This window comes from Ruditapes philippinarum, unplaced genomic scaffold (assembly GCF_026571515.1).
Source record: "Ruditapes philippinarum isolate M1 unplaced genomic scaffold, ASM2657151v2 ctg90_1_1_1_1, whole genome shotgun sequence".
NCBI classification, from domain to species: Eukaryota; Metazoa; Mollusca; class Bivalvia; order Venerida; family Veneridae; genus Ruditapes; species Ruditapes philippinarum.
In genome coordinates, this window is record NW_026864022.1 from 241,650 (window position 1) to 259,741 (window position 18,092).

Consider the following 18,092-nt stretch of genomic DNA (forward strand, 5'->3'; position numbering starts at 1 on the left):
CAGGTATAGTATTCTAGTTTTCATATTTTTGTTATTTTAAGCATGTTCTTACTGAATTTATATAATGGATTAGCCCTGCATTGAATTTGGAACAGTCCATTTGATGTGTAGGGATTTCAATATCAAAATAAAAACGAAAAATGAGCTTAGTAAGCCTAGTCTGACTAATCACTGTTAAGGGACTGTGCAACAAGTTTATTCACAGCTTTAATTCCAAGCCATGTTTTATTGCAAAGAATTCATAATGGTTTACACCTTTTTTTTTATATCATCTTACTTAACTTTGTAAAATAAAAAAAAGAGAAAGAAATAAGGAGAAAAAATAGTGTTTTTCAGCCTTTGTTATCAAGAATTAGTAGCTTTGTGCCTAAAAAATTTGTAAATATTACGATATGAAAAATTTATAAGGTGGCAAAATGGCCGTCCCGTTGTACCTTGTCAAATATTACCTTTATAAACATTCCAAATTCACAACATTCCTGGCGTGTCTGTTGTTAATAACAGTTTTATTTTACAGGTAAATTTATAAGGATTAAATATGATTTTGTTTTTTTATTGTTTCTCTATATAACTTGTAAAAACATTATAAAACCCACTCATTTTAGGAAGAATCTTGTTTTTTCCAGTGTTTACATATTTTTCTTTTCTGTTAATTGACCCATGTTGCTTTATTTTGACAGATACATACTGGTTACCTTGTTGTTATGGTCGTTCGTCTTTGGTCTTATAGTTTCCTACTGTTTTCTCAGGTAAAATTAATGTTTATTTTATTTATTTTCTTCTTGCTTTAAAAAATAAAATTAAAATATAGAAATGTTGTGATTGATTATAAAGTGATTGACAATACATGATATAAAATTAGGAAGTGTTCAACTGCGATGACTGCCTTTTCTTATTGAAAGCCTGATCGTGCGGCTTGTGGTACTACATAAGATAATAGAAAGAGCATCGAAATACAAGGCTATCTGATTTTGAATGAGGGGGCGTTAATTAGATTGCCGAGTGTTTTGATGTTCTTTCTCTTTTGTATCATAGTCAAACAAAAACACGTTCCCTGTTGTCAAAATATGAATCCCCAGAAAAAAGTAACCAATGAACGATCATCTGAATATGTTATTTCTATCACTTTCCCTTTCTCTGCTGTCACAATAAGTACACCCCAGCAAAAATGAGCCAATCAATGGGCATGCTCTGGAGTGCGGGTAACTAATACCTACACTTCAGTTAAACTTAATGCACTGTGCATGTATGTATACGATTTAACTCTGACACATTTTCAACAGAAAGGTCCCTAAACTATGATACAAGTATAATATATTATATGTATGACTCAGTCACACCATCTGTATATTCAATACTTCACAATTATGTTGTGTAAGATGTCTATTCAACATCCTGGGCTGTAGCCTAATTAATCAAGCATTTTCGGTTTGACCTGTTTAACTTACTGTTTTGGCCTACTGTCAAACTCCTGTTCAAAAGATATTTTGATGTCTCTTTGACGAGCCTTATTAGTTGTAATATGTGGGCTGAAGTTCTTATTTTGACATTAAGTCTTTTGATATTATGATATTCCTCTGAACAGAAATATTGTAATAAAAATTTATATTTCAGTCGAGATTTTCTGCTACCAAGTTTATTGCCATTGTTCAATCTTCAAAAACACAGAAAGGTATTTCTTGCTTTTATTATATACATAAATGAATGGTATGAAAAACTATCTCTTATAAAATATTTTGCATTTTGTTGAATTGATTTTAAAACAGAAACTTCTCTAGTGTGTAACATTTAATTGAAACATTAAAATTTGCTGTCAAGACAGTGTTTTTAAAAGAACTGTATATTATAATTTACAATCCCATAACACTAGCCTAAGCTTGGGGCACTCAAAGACACTGCCCCAACCTTTTGTTTTATTTCTTACTAGACTTGTGTGTTTTTGCCTTAAACTTTTTATTGAGATTACACTTTTTCACAAATTTATTAATACAAAAAATGTACACATTTTTTGTTGGCAAGCCAAGGATATACTGAGATTAGCATTATAATGATGAGTGTATTTAAGGTCCCCCACCCCATTTTTCATTAATGTTCAGTTTGAAATTCAGATATATATTTTCACTCATTTTCTCTAATTTTCAATTTACAGTCTGGAGAAGAAGTTGATGATGAATTTACATTAATGAAGACTGTATGTACAGTGTGTGGACAGAGAAAATGTCCGAGACATAGGTTTGTATGTTCCTTACATGTAAATGTTTAACTGGAAATGAAATACACAAAGTTTTATTATAAAACTGATAAATGTATATTTTACTTGTGATGTTTATATTCTTTATTTAATGTTTTTTTCCAATAGCTATTCATTTTATATGTTTCTTATCTATTTGTAAATGGTTTGTTGTTTTTTATCATACCTGTTGTTTGTAAATGTTTATATTATGTACATTGTATATTTGATAAAGGCTCATAGGGAAGACTGGGCATGCCAAACTATGTTGCCTCTTTAAATTAATTCTTTATTACTTTTATTATTATTATTAACAGTTACTATTTCTCTTATACATGTATATAAAGTTTAAGACTACATACAAATATTGTACAGATTTTGAAAATTTGTCTCCAAATATGTGCTCACATGAATGGAAAATACCTTCTTTGATAGACCACCTGATTGCAAAGACCAACCATACAACATTTTTCATACTCTGGCATCTGCATCCAGACCTCTAAAAGTTTTTATACTGTAATAGATTGTTAATTCTATCACCGCTGTGGGTTCGAATCCTGACAGGGACTTTGGATTCTATCATGTGAGAAAGCTGTCCAACTAGCTTACATAACATCGCTGGTTCCACTCTGGTGCCTGTTCGTGCCTGAAATAATGCACAGAAGGGCATCTTTGGTCTTCCTTCACCAGTAAATGTCAACCAAAGATTTGGTATCTTCATAAATCCTGTGGAGATTTAAAATAACTGCAATAGAAGAAAAGATTATTTATATAACTTGTTTTTTGTTTATTTCAGACCAGAGTTAAACATTCTAGCTTTTCAACCATGGACAAGTCTAGAGATTAGACAATCAGTTGATGCAGCATTTGAAGAGGTTATATTTTAATTATGTCATTTAAAGATCCTCTATGTTGTAATTAAGGATGTAATTACACTTAAGTGAAATTTTATATAACTGTATATAATTATTCTTAAAAAACAATTTCCAAACATCCAAGAATATGTTGTTAAATATGTACTGCAAATGTTTATTGGCATTATAAGTAATCATTAAAATCTATGCATTCATTTCTTATTGAAAAACTTTGCTAAGACTTTAATGAAAATAAATTTCAAATTACCTCCCTTTATTTACATGAAATGTAAATTTGGTAATACCATCGCAAATAATGTTTTTTTGAACTTACAATATTGAGCAAAAGCACAATGATTCCTCTAACACAAATTTTTTTTTTAGTTTCTGACCATTGTCCTGAATGAATTTGTCTACACATGGTATAAGTAAGTAATAATTTTAATCTAGAACTTAATATTCTTTTCATATGCATTGAAAAAAGAGACAGTTTACCTTTGCTTACTGTGAAATAAAATTGCAAATAAGGCAAAAAATGATCTTTTTCACAGTTTATAGCCCTTTCTAACTTTCTAAACTCTAGTGCCAATTATGATGGTTGTATTCTGTCTGTATAAATATCTGGAAAAAATGATCCCTCTGAAGCATTAAAAACAGCAAAAATACATGAAAATTGCAGAATTGGTTTGATTAAGTCTAAAACAACTATTTTGGAAAGAAATTTTTTTTTATAATAAATGAGATTAAACTAGATGAGTGAAAATTGCAGACTTACTTTGAGTATTGAGGGTGTCCATCAGAGGTAATCGAAAGTGGAATGTCCCTCATCTCATCTGATGCCCTCATACTGTTCCAAGTGGTATATAACACTTACTACTAATTTATTAGATTCAATGACCAATTAAATATAAAAACACTGAAGTGATGTACAGGTGTTTATTTTGTCTATATTCTGTATGCTGGTTGATCAATTCCAGTGCTTTCATTTTGATATCTTACAAAAGCAAGTTCATAAATCAAATTAACAAAAGTCTAGTTCATAAATCAAATTAGAGAGACTAGTTCATAAATCAAATTAGAGAAAGTCTAGTTCATAAAACAAATTAGAGAAAGCCCAGTTCATAAATCAAATTAGAGAAAGTCTAGTTCATAAATCAAATAAGAGAAAGACTAGTACATAAATCAAATAAGGTAAAGTCTAGGTCATTAATCAAATAAGAGAATGGCTAGTTCAGTAATCATATTAGAGAAAATTAAGTTCATAAATCACATTACAGAAAGTCTAGTCCATAAATCAAATTAAAGAAAGACTAGTACATCAATCAAATTAGAGAAAGTGTAGTACATAAATCAAGTTAGAGAAAGTCTAGTTCTTAATCAAATTAGAGAAAGTCTAGTCCATCAATCAAATTAGGAAAAGTCCAGTTCATAGATCAAAATAGAGAAGGTTTAGTTCATTTATCAAATTAGAGAAATTATATTTAGTGGGGTGGTGGTTAATTGTTTCGCCTCATATTTTCAGGAATGTGAGTACAGATGAAGAGTTTGTGGATGAATTAAGAACTTCAATGAGATTTCTGTTCTCTGTTCTGTTGAGAAGAGCTAAAAAGGTTAATGACTTGAGATGAAGTTAATTTTTATGTCTGAATTGTTACCTTTTGATTTGAATTTTGACCTTATGTTCTTCATTTTGACCTTTTAGTCTACATTATGACCCTTTGATCTGTATAATGATGTTTTAAACTGAATAACTGCCTTTTGATCTGATTTGTAATGAGATTTTGATTAGAGATTTGACCTTTTATTGTAAGAAAGACATTTGATTGGAGTTGTCTTTCTTTCACCATCTCAGAGAAATAGTAATGCTAAAAATACTCATATATTTGACTTAGCTCTATGAATCTTTATTTGAAGAGAACAATTATGGTATTGAAACTTATGAATTCTGTATATGAGTGCCTTTGTTGTAAGTTTGATCCATTGCCACATCATGGCAGAGTTTGAGAAAGCAACAACAAATAAAACACAAGTTCCTCCTTTTCTAGATTTATAGATTATACTGAATTATATGCCTTATAACTAACTGTAGTAACAGCTTCTATAATTTCATAAATTCAAATGAAGGTGTTGCGCCATATTACAAATTAAAGATTTTCGTCATGAATGGACTTGACCATCTCTCAATCTGGATAAAACAATTCATCGGTTTTAGGAAAAATGTCAAAATATGCACTGACTGAATAGCAAAAGGAGCAGATTATGATCATATGGCATGGATGTCCCAGCTTATCATGGTCTGCACTAGTTGGATGGGTAGAATCTGTTGCAACTAGCAGGCCTAGGGTTAAACATAATGTTTATGATTTCAGATTGATGTTCCAAGAATGATCACAGAAAGACTTATAAAGGCTGGACTTCAACATTTACACGCATATATGCAAGCCAGAGCTACAGGTAACTGTACCAGTCTAAATGTGATACTGATTACTCAGTGATTGGTCAATTTCAAATTATGTAATGTGATAGACAGCCAATCAGATGCTAGAGTTTCATATTGATATTCTGTATCAGTTTTTAGTTTGCCTATGATTGCTAGATTAGTAACTATACAGAATTGAGTTCAGTTGCAAATTTAGTAAAAAATCATACCACCCTGTTGATATAAGTATAAAAAAAATTGAAGGATGTATTTTAGATAAAACCATGTTATACTATCAATTTTTCAAAACTTTTTTGTACCAAATTTAATTAGTAGAAAAAACAAATGTGTAAAATTTCCAGACTGTATATTCACAAATATTATACATATGTGTTAATATATAATATATATTACAGCTGGTGAAAATGCTGACATACAGGAATCTACTCTACATCACCTGGGTCCAAATCTTCACTATGCCATGCAGAGTCGTAAAGCAGAACAGGAATACATACGTAGATTAGTCGAGCAAATGTTCCCGTACATCTTGAATCCACAGGCTTTACAATCCAAGTAAGATTATTGTCCATTCTTACAAATGTTTAAAAGTAATGTTTGATAATAATGCTAAAAATAATATTTTCTTCTATAGTTCAATCTAGAGCCTTCATTGTGAAGGAAAGGTAGATTGCCTTTAGCATTTCACCAGTGTAAGGGATTCTTTCATTTGAGGAAGGTATCCAGCTTATGAAGAGTTCATGGTACTGTTAAGCTGCCAGCTCATGCCATACCAAACCAAAATGTGGACTGTTTGGTCTTTATTCTAGACATTGTTGTTGTTGTGGTGCAAAAAAGTTAATGTAGCCCATTATTGAAACATTTCACAGGCATCAACATGAAATTTGAAATACTTACTTATCATGATAAGGTGCAGTTAGTTGTAAGACAAGGGCCATAATTCTGAAAGCATTTTTTTTTACTTTATGCCCCTTTTAAACAAATGAGCATTAACACTGCATGCAGTGCTTTTGGTCTGATGGTTTATGATACTTCTGCAATAATATTTATCTTTACAAAATTTTCAGGGCGACATGTGCATTATTACGAGAGATCCTAGCAGCTTCAGTCATCATGCCAGCAATGGATGCTGTTGCTAACCCGGTATGTATACTCCCTTGATAATTGGAGGTTTTGTTCTGCAAGTAATGCATTAATATAAGCTATATTTGATAATTTTTGTTGCAGAAATAAATGTAAAGCTATATTTGCACCTGAGGTTGGATTTTTTTAGGGTTTACAACAGTGCTAGAAAATGTCTGTGTTCACCCCATAGATGTAATATAAGTTGCTTGTTTTAAATGAAATCATTCTGTGTTGACTATACAGATGTTTCATAGCTTTTTTGACCTTAACAGTTCACTTTAAACCAGATATCGTCATCTGTACTTGCTGCTAGAGTAATTGTCTTACTGTCCATCAATGGCTTATATAAAGTTTATGTGGAAAGCATTAAGACAATATTTTTCTCTGATACTTTGATAACATATTTTGTTCTTTATAAAAACAAAACATGTTATAAATATGGTGAAATTCATGGTTTTTATTGACTGATTTTAAAGATAATATATTTTCTCAGATTCCCAAAAGATATACATGTACTTATCCTGGATATGAAAGCTCATAGAATAACATTCAGCCGTCACAATATAATTTCTTGCTAGGAAAAATATACATGTACTTACATTGAAAAAGAAGAAATCATAACACACTATATTTTATATCTTGACAGAAAAAAATATTCATGATGAAGATGTTTTGTTAAATTACATGTATATGCAGTGGATTTATCTTCATCTTAATCATTATGAATTTAAAATATCTGTGTTTATTTTTCAGGACCTAGTTAATAACCTTATTCTGATTTTCCTGGATGATACACCTGTAAGTTATTTATATTTTCTGTTTATAACTTAGATTCTTTAAGTTTTAGATTCTTTAAGTAAATTGGTCCATTATTGAAGGAGTGTAAAACTGTAATGAATTATCTTGATATGTTTGACAACAGACCATGAAAGTATTATGTGTGGATGGTTTTGATAAGTGTTAGATACAAGATCAGTTTTTACTTATCTGTATAAAACAGGTACTGGTTATAAATTAACAAAATATTTTTCATCATATACACGTTCATTTGAACCAATCCGCTCAAAAGAAATAACAAATCTGGTTATATTCAATGTCATTAACATTTACAGATTTGGGAGTCTCAAGACGAGGAAGGAGTTTCTCTTTGAAATACCTTTGTTGATGATAAAATTATCTATGCTGTCTTGTTATATGTTGTTGTATCAGTGAAAAATTGATGCTTTCACTCATATTCAATGGTGTATTATCATTATTTTTTTAGAAAGTTTCCCTATGGAAATAGATGAATAGAAATATTTTTAACCAAAAGTTTAAGAAAAGCAAAACAATTAACAAAATTTTTGTTTTGTTTCAGCCGCCCCCACCACCAGAGACACCATCACCTATGGTTTCATTTCTAGCAAACTTTAATAACCAGATACGAGGCTCTCTTAGTGACCCCGAACAAATAACAAAAGTCAGTAAATCGGTAAGTTCTAGAGATATTCATAAAGACAAATAGAGTAGATATATGTATATATTTATATGTACAGCCAGAGAGGGCATTTGTTTAAATAAATTACAACTCACTAGTCATATGGCTAAGGTTATGTTACTTGAATCACAAGGCCCCATGTCCACTTAGATTTAAGGATCAGGATCAAGATCAGAGTCAAAATTAAAAAAAACTCAAATATTCTCGTTAGTTTATCCTCATAGATTCAATATTAACTTCAGAATAGGTTTTCTTGAATAAAGTATCATAGACCATCAAATGAAGGAAATTGACAAGCAAGAATTAAAGAAAAATGCAGACACTTTCTTTCTTATTTTTTTAATGATATTATGAAAAATAAATCAGTTTCCATATTATATAAATGTAGAATATATGTATATTGATATGTTATTTACATGTAAGGGATTACAGTTTAATTATTTTAGTAGATTCATTGTTTACATTTATGATTTAATTTCAAATTTGTAATACTTGGATACGTTATATCGTTATTTTGCTGACTCACCCTCTCTGAGTTTATTTATATACTAATATCTTCACCAATGAATAGTCCTGACATTACATTAAAGGAACTCCACTGAGGTCTGTTGACATAAAGGGATAGAAAATATTTTTTCAAGATTTTTTTATATGTATGTCTAGACAAATAACTTGTGTATAAAAATCTCATTTTGCTCACTCCATTTCCAAGAAAAAAATCAATTTTATTGTGCCAAATGGGTTGAAATGCCAAAAGGCCAAAAATCGCATAAAAATCAATTATCAATTTAATACCATTTATATTTATATATCATCAAATGCTTGGTTTTCAAATTTAAGTGTATCGGATAATTTAAGAAAGAATTACAAAATATATTATTTAAGGCTCAGTGGAGTTCCTTTAATATACTGTATGTGTCCTCACTTTGTTGGTCTTGAAAGGCCATTACCTGACATCATTGCACTGTGTGATCATGTTGCCATGGTGATGGAGTTAAAGTCTGACCCAGCTCACTCCCTTGTTTTTGTTGTTTAAATTTTTAAGGGAACAAAGTGTTGTTGAATGTAGTAGATTTAAATATAGTTTAGGTAATAGATATACCATTGCTGCGTTGACGATTTCTGGGTTTGCGTAAATAATACCATAATCACGTGACCTTTCTTATGCCTTAACCTCACGAGACGAAGTGATTATGGTATAATTTACGCAAACCCAGAAATCGTCAATGCACCAATGGTGTATCTGTTTTAAACTATAGCTCCGCCCAGAAACAATTACTCCTTCCATCTTCAAAACTGAAAATTATACCATAGTCTAGGTATGGTATAATTTACGGTTATTGGAAATTATACTTGGAAGAATTTTACATAAGAAGCGCTGAAGAGCTATAGGTTAACATGGTTTAGTTGTTAGACATATGAAAGCCTTCATTAAATCACTCTTGCTGAATGAAATAGTTCTAGTTTTTTGGTAATTAAAGTTAGCAGTATTTTTGTTAGTATCTTAACTAAAACAAAATCGAATATTGCAATATATAACAAGAACTGTCGGAGGACAGTAACGCTCAACTATTCGAAAAGTTGTCACAAGTGTGTTTCATTGAGTATAATAATGCTTGCCTATATGAATACATAAAATTGTCCAAAAAGGTACAAAGGCTTGTTATTCAGATGTTTAATCGAGTTAATCACTGCTTTGTTATTATAAAATGCATAAAATTGGTCAAAAAAAGGCACAAACCCTTCAGTAGTTATGGAGATATTTGCTTAACCAAGAATTTCTAAGAAGAAAAAGGGGCATAATTATGCAAAAAAGCAAATCAGAGATATTGGACTTGTGCCAATCATGTTAGATATTCACTGAGAACAAGTGTGTGAAGTTTCAAGCCATTCCCTTCAGTAGTTGAGATACCAGCTTGCACGCAAAAACTTAACCAAGATTTTCTAAGTCGAAAAAGGGGCATAATTATGCAAAAAAGCAAATCAGAGTTATGGGACTTATTCCAATCATGTAAGATAATCACAGAGAACAAGCGTGTGAAGTTTCAATCCATTCCCTTTAGTAGTTATGGAGATACCAGCTTGCACGCAAAAACTTAACCAAGAATTTCTAAGTTGAAAAAGGGGCATAATTATGTTAAAAAGCCATCAGAGTTATTGGACTTATGCCAATCATGTTAGATAATTACAGAGAACAAGTGTGTGAAGTTTCAATCCATTCCCTTCAGTTGTTATGGAGATACCAGCTTGCACCCAAAAACTTAACCAAGATTTTCTAAGTCGAAAAAGGGGCATAATTATGCAAAAAAGCAAATCTGAGTTATGGGACTTGTGCCAATCATATTAGATAATCACAGAGAACAAGTGTGTGAAGTTTCAATCCATTCCCTTCAAGAGTTATGGAGATACCTGCTTACACGCAATAACTTAACCACAGGGACGCCAACGCCGACAAATTGGTGACTGCATTAGCTCGATTATTCTGCGAAAAGTCGAGCTAAAAACCACATTTTGAGATATTGATTAAACAGTTTGTTTCCATCTGTTATCAATTATACACAGAGTAACAAGTACTTGCATGTATTTTATTTGAATTTCAATTTTATAGTCATATATTGTACTCTTTTACTCTTTGGCATTTTTCCCCTATGACAATTTTACCACCTATGACAATTTTACTCTTTGGAATTTTGCCCCTATGACAATATAAATCTTTGGAATTTTTCCTCTATGACAATTTTACTCTTTAGCATTTTGCCTCATTAACAATGTGTCCAAAAAGAATTTAAGATAAACATTCAGCCTGTGATTTGTAATTTTTTAATCCTTATGTATTTTTTTACTCATCAGAATTGAAACACTAGTTTATGAAGTATTAAACATTATGAAGTATTATACATTATGACGTATTAATTATACTTTATGATGTATTATATACTATGATGTCACTCTGGCAGTATCTACTGATACAGAGTTTAGAATTTTCTTTGTCACAACATACAGCATAAACTCCCCAGACTCCTTCCTTTGTACCTATCACTTCACCAATCAGTTCACCATCTCTTGTCAGCTGAACAACGTTATTAGAGTTGGCACCAGAAACCAGAACGTTTCCGTTTTCCATTACATAGCAACTGTGAGCACATTTCAACTCCGGGCCGTTAAATTTTCTTACCACATTTCCGGTGTTGTCAAGCACTATCAGTCCATTTTTGCCATTAGCCACATAAATTCTTGATGCATCCTTAGTTATTGCTAGATGATTGACACCCGAGTCTTCTTTGTTTGGCTCCCATAAACTTATCGTTCTATCCTTCTTCCCTGATAACCTGTAGACATGTATAGTGTCTAATGCGTCAGATATGTAGTAATTTCCCTTTGCGTATGCAATACCACGACACATAATTCCAAGCTTAACCTTGCTCGTGACTTTCATTCCTCGTTCCAGCGAAATGAGTTGAACTTCCTGTGAGAACGGTATAGTAACTGCAACTTTCTGGTCATTGACGACGCACACTTGACATGGATAATCAGACAGGTGTACGTAATTTCTGATAGTGCCCCGACCAAAAGCAACCAACCATAAAACCTTCTTGTTTTCTTTATCTGCCAGAATTATTGTCCCATCGTCCATGAAACAGGCACTGACTATATCACAGGGGCGTGTGTCTGAAGGTATATCCAGACAATACGTCATCTTTCCGAAAGCCTTCAGTAATTTATTTTTCTGTGAACAATTGGTATGTGGTGCATTGTCTTTACCATCGTTCTTGCTGATTGTTTCATTTTTTACTTCTCCGCCACTTGCCATATTGTTTATATCTTTAAAGTTGTCTAATATTTGAGATAGTCTTAATTTTTTTTCTGTATTTTATTTAAAGAATTATCTTCAATAAAGGAGTAAACAACATTTTAGGCACTAGATTCTTATGTGCAATTTAAAAAGTTTCACTTAATTCAAGAGTACTACAAGAATTCTTTTACATTTTTGCACTTTGTTTGATTACTTTTAACTTTTTACACATCTAAACACTTAATTTCAAAACATTTAAATTTTCTGTTAAATTCATACACTTAATATTTCACTTGAAATTATTTATTTATGTATTTATTTCACATCATGAATGATTTCTGTTATATTTTATAAAACACTTTAATTCACTAACATCAAATTCCCTGGTTCTTTATTTTATAAGCTTTCCGGTACAATACTACACTTTCATTTTATTCTTTTTTTCTTCTGTACATATAATTCTATACACACTATAAATTGTACTTAAACTTTTCAATATTTACAAAAACACTTTTTCCACATTAACATTGCCATGTTGTGTTAATTCTTTTCAATTCAGTCAGGGAGCTTTCAATATCAATAATTCATCTAATTACAACTGAGATTACAGTTTTTTTTATCACACAATATTTTGTATTCTATAATGACTTTTTCCAATGTAGGATAATAATAATAATTATTATTATGTTGTTGAAAAACTGTAGTATCTGCTAGTCAATCTTATAAGATATTAAGATATTTTACCTTTATAAACATAGTACTTGTACTTGCTAATATAGTGTACCTGTATGGTTAAAGTATTAAAATTGTCCAATACAATGTTTAATCTTGTATTGGTAAAGTTTGTTTTCTGTTGTGGTAAATCTGCCCCAGTTTTCATGTTGGGTATTATACTAATATTATTATTGCAAATATTTTAACGTGAATGAGCGCTTTAATTTTAGTAAGTCTGTGTCAAAGATTTATTAAAGACTTACAGTTTACCTTTCCAAAGAGAAAAATTTTGGTGAAATGAAAATTGTTGGGGTTTTAATATTAGCAGTTTTATTTAAATGAAGTGGATTTTTTTCTAAATGTCTTTTAAACAGAAAACTAAGGTTATTATATTGGTTTATTTGAGTGGGTGTCAAACTGATATTTAACCATTTCTTCCACACACAAGTCCTACATACGTCAAAGATTTCTCAAGGAGTTCCAACCAAATTTTCTCATGATTTCAAGATTTTATGATGTGATAGTTTTTGGAAGCATTAAGGCCCTTTTTCTCTCTCTCACATTTTTGTTATTAATATGTAATAGGGCTGAAAACCTTGTTTGAAAATTTCCTTCCATATGTTTTTTAGGGCTTGGAATTGCAAAGAAATATCAAAGAGCTATACATTATGATATTTACAGAGATATTGCAATATATTTAACAAATAAAACATGGCCTTGAGGGCAATATGCAAGTTTACAGACTGGTTGGTCAGGGCCAAAAAACCCTTCTTTGTAGAGGCCGAATATAGGCTGCTTTCCCAACCAAACTAGCCTCTTTTTTCCCCAGTTTGGTCCTCAAAATTCCCAAGTCTTTTGAAATTTCACATAGAATTTACAACAAAATTAAATGATGGTGTTAAATTAAGGTCTTTTACTGCTTTATTAGTATTTCCCAGTGCTTTTTGCTTTTCTATATTGAAGAACTTGTTAAAAGTTTGTGTTTAATTTGAGACGGGCCTTTTCCCAAAGTATGCCAAAATCATGCATATTTTCCCCAAGAAAAAGGCTGAGGCCCCTTCCCCCAAAATGGTGTTTTGGCCTTGTTGGTCAGACTGAGGAAGGTATATGACCTGTATGATTTCAGACATTGAGCTTGAATGCCAGTATGATTTCATACACGGATAATAATGTTTGTATGATTTCAGACATTGAAATTTATATTTGTTTGATTTTAGGCATTGATATTTATGTTTTTTCTTATTTCAGACATTGATAGTTATATGTGTATGATTTTAGACACTAAGCTTTAATGCCTGTATAATTTCAGACATTGAACTTTATGTTTGTATGATTTCAGATATTGAGCTTTATTCTTGTATGATTTCAGACATTGGACTTTATGCTTGTATGATTTCAGACATTGGACTTTATGCTTGTATGATTTCAGACAATGACATTTATATATATGATTTTAGGTATTGACATTTATGTTTTTGTCATTTCAAACATTGATAATTATATATTTGTATGATTTTAGACATTGAGCTTTAATGCCTGTATAATTTCAGACATTGAGCTTTACATTTGAATGATTTCAGACATTGAGCTTTATGTTTGTATGATTTCAGACATTAAGCTTAAAGCTTGTATGATTTCAGACATTGAGATTTGTATTATGTGATGTAATGGATCCTGAGAAGCCTCAGATGCTCTACCCGTTCATGCAGTTCTTGAAAAGTGAGGCTGCTGTTAATGTACTACAGTTTGCTCTGGCTTGTGGTATGATTTATGTTTTTTTTTAAATGAGTAGGTTAACAATAAATCTGATATTAAGTTCATTTATAATATTAATCGGACAACACTTTGCCATGAAAAATATTTTAATACGATGTTTTATAATGTAAGAAATATTAACTATAATCTTCAAGTTTTTTATATCAAACTTCATTTTTGTATTATTTCAAACATTAATATTTATGCTTGTATTATTTCTGTCATTCAGATTTGTATTATGAGATATAATGGTTAAGAGTTAACTGTTCAACAATGATAATAAAAAATATGTTAATTTTTCAGAGGATTTCAACAAGAAGATATTGGATCCAGATCTCAGTACACAGGATTTATCAAAGCTACATGAAGATCTCAAAGAGTTACATAGAAACTACTTTTCATCAAAATCTCCAGATCGGATCAATTTTGAAGAAAACATTGTGTCTGAAGTACAAGAAAGTAAGTTGTTCTTTCCTGTACTTGTATTGTAGGGTCTTTAACTGTTATCTTTACCTAGCTGCTCCGAATAGTCTGATATATTATACAAGAAGACACCCCAACTCTTTTTACTCACATTTAACTTGAGACATTAATTTTTTTTTCAGAAATAAAATGAAAATTGGAGAAATTTACTGAAAAAAAAAACAACAACAGGAGAAACAAAATAAAAACTGGAATAATGAACTGTAAAACTAGAAAAGAGCCAGAAAAAGTGGTTTGTTTATTAGAAAAGACTTCAAAATTTAATCTATTGTATTACTTTAAATTAGGATATATTAACATTCTTATACTATTTATGGTCAATAAGAAGAAATATACAGTGACCTACCTGGTGTTTACTATATATTTCAGTTATAGATGGTGAACTGAATGACATTCTGAAGTTACGCACATCTACACCGATGTTCCGGGCATATGAACATGTATATAATCTACTCAATAAAACATTCCTGCCGTTATTTCATCAAAGTGAAGAGGTTAGTACATTTAATCAAACTAATCCTTACCTTACCTTACTTTGTGTAATGGATGTGGCCTCAACATTGAATTTGGAACAGTCCATTCAATGAAAAAGGGATGTCAATATAAAAATACAATAATTTATCTGCAATCAGTATATATAGCTTGGTCGGTCTGCATGGATGTTCAGGCTGGCCTGATTATACTTATGTAATATTTTACTTTGATATAATAGTTAATTGAGTCTGTTTTGTTTCTTTTCATAATGGATATTTAATTATTGTTGTATATATTCTCATAATTAATGATCAACACTGAATTTATATAATGCACTTTTCCTGCATTGGATCTGATCTGGACTTAAACATTAGAAGAATGGGGGATATCACTACCAAATTCTTAGAATATCACTATCAAATTCTTAGGTAAAAGCCATTTTAATTCTGTTCACACTGCAAAGATGGCAGTCCCAATCCCAACAAATATCCGTCCTAAACATTAACTATATCACAGCTAAGTGGTGAACACATTGGATTAGTTAAATATATTTGATGACCCTGTTAGGGGCAAGAAACTTTACATAAGAGTACTGGATGGTTTCTGGAAGGAATTCAAGAGTGTTTCTATAAGTCACAATTGAGCTAAAACAAACTATTCAGCATATACTAGCAATAACCATACTTTATTATCATGATTTACTTTGTAAAGGCCTTGATTATTTGTTGGATATAAAAATAATTTATCTACATCAATAAACCATGTATGTTTGTTTTTGTTTTTTCAGTATTACACAATGATTTGTGGAGAAAGGCTAGCATCACAGGTCCACAACAAGATTATTGTAAAGTAAGTGAAAGAAGTTCTGATAATGATAGGTTTCCATTTTAAAGAGGATGCTATTCTTTTTTCATCATAATGTTGTTATTATGTTCATTTAGTACAGTAAAATAAACCCAAAACCAGATCTCCACCTAACCGGTCTCCTCAATAAAACAGAAATTTTTCAGGGTCCTGAATTTTCCCCATATTTTTTCATTATATAAAAATCCTCATAAAACAGGAAACTCTATGTTATAAATACTTGAAAAAAACAACAGAATAATTTGTCAATGAATTTTATGTTAAAAAACCGGACATATATTTCAAAGTAAGTTAAATGCGCCTATGTATTATAAATATCATATAACCATTTCAAATTGTATGAACATGAATAAAGTAATTAAAACAAGTAATTAAAAGAAATTATCCATATAATGGTGTTTTGTCTATATTTGTCGTCTGATATTGAAACATTGTTGATATGCTTTGCATGTAATCAATAAGAGCTCTACCTGTTGGTACAATAAACTTTAGAATTTGTTAAAGTGTGACAGCAAAATAAAGGTAAGTGTAAGATAGTTCTTGTATTGATAACTACATGTATTCTATTATGATTATTTAGTTGATATATTTCCCAGGCAACCAAAAAAGAAAGACTCAAGCATTGCAAGTTTTGGATCAAAATTAAAGAATGTCATCAACAAAGATATGTTCAACAAACAATCAGGTTTGTTCATTTTAATACAAAAATATATTTTGTTCTATATATTTTTATACGCCTGATAGAATTTTGGCGTATATAATTTTTGCACCTGGTTGTCAGTCCGCACTAGCGAATAGGGATAGGGGGTATTCTAACTGTAAACAGAACTAAAGAGAACAATAGAATTCATTCGGAAACAACAGAATGAGGAGCAATGGCCCTCTTTTAAACAAAGAAAATAACAAAAGAAATGGCCCCTTATTACATTTCGGCCGGACGTCCATCCGTCCATCTATCCGTCTGGGCTATTTAAGAGAAGAAGGGGGTCATCTAACTGTAAACGGAACAAAAGAGAACAATAGAATTCATTCCGCAACAATAGAATAAGGGGCCATGGCCCTCTATTAAACAAAAGAAAATAACAAAAGAAATGGCCCTTTAGTCAATTTAAGTGGCAAGTCCGTCCGTCCGTACGAACCCAGAGGTACTTGTGTGATTTGGAGATAAATGGGTAACAGTAATTTCTCTTTGATCCTATTCATTCCGTTTATACTTGTGTATCTTTTTTAAGCCTTGTGTGACTAAAAATGGCCAAAAAGATCAAAGGAAAAATCACATAAGTACCATTTTGTGAATATGTCCGTCAGTCTGTCCGTACGTATGTCACGAATTCGTGTCGGGTTTTACAACTATTTCACAGAAATGATAACCATATTGAGACAATGTGTGGCGTGCAACATTTGGGTCGCTACCTTGAAGGTCAAGGTCACAGCATGACCTTGCAGCAAAATCGTGTCCAGCCCATAACTTTGTTATTTGAAGTCGGATGTAACAACTATTTCACAGAAATGATCACCGTTTTGAGACAATGTGTAGCGCACAACATTTGGGTTGTTTTTACACTTTGAACTTTGACTCTGACATAACTTTGACACTACAAGACCTATTTGGGGAGCATCACCCTGTTCAACCGGCTCTTGTCTTAGATTGTTACCAAACTTTGCTGAGTATGATCACCTGTATATCACATCAGTAGCCCATGTTAAATTTAGAACAACAAAACACTTAGTACTAGCTGCATATTTTCTAATCTCTTAAATTTCATTAATCTATTTATCTGCAACAGAAATTATTTTGAAATAATTTTGCATAAATATGAAGCATATTGAGATGATGTGTCCAATCGCCAAGGTCACACTTTAGTTTTGAAGGACATTTTTTTATT

The 18,092-nt window shown here is 31.1% G+C and overlaps 1 pseudogene; it reads left to right on the forward strand.

The window, feature by feature from the left end:
* The first annotated feature begins 377 nt into the window (after nucleotides 1–377).
* Nucleotides 378–18,092, forward strand: part of LOC132724162 (sorting nexin-14-like) — a 34,116-nt pseudogene continuing 16,401 nt past the window's right edge.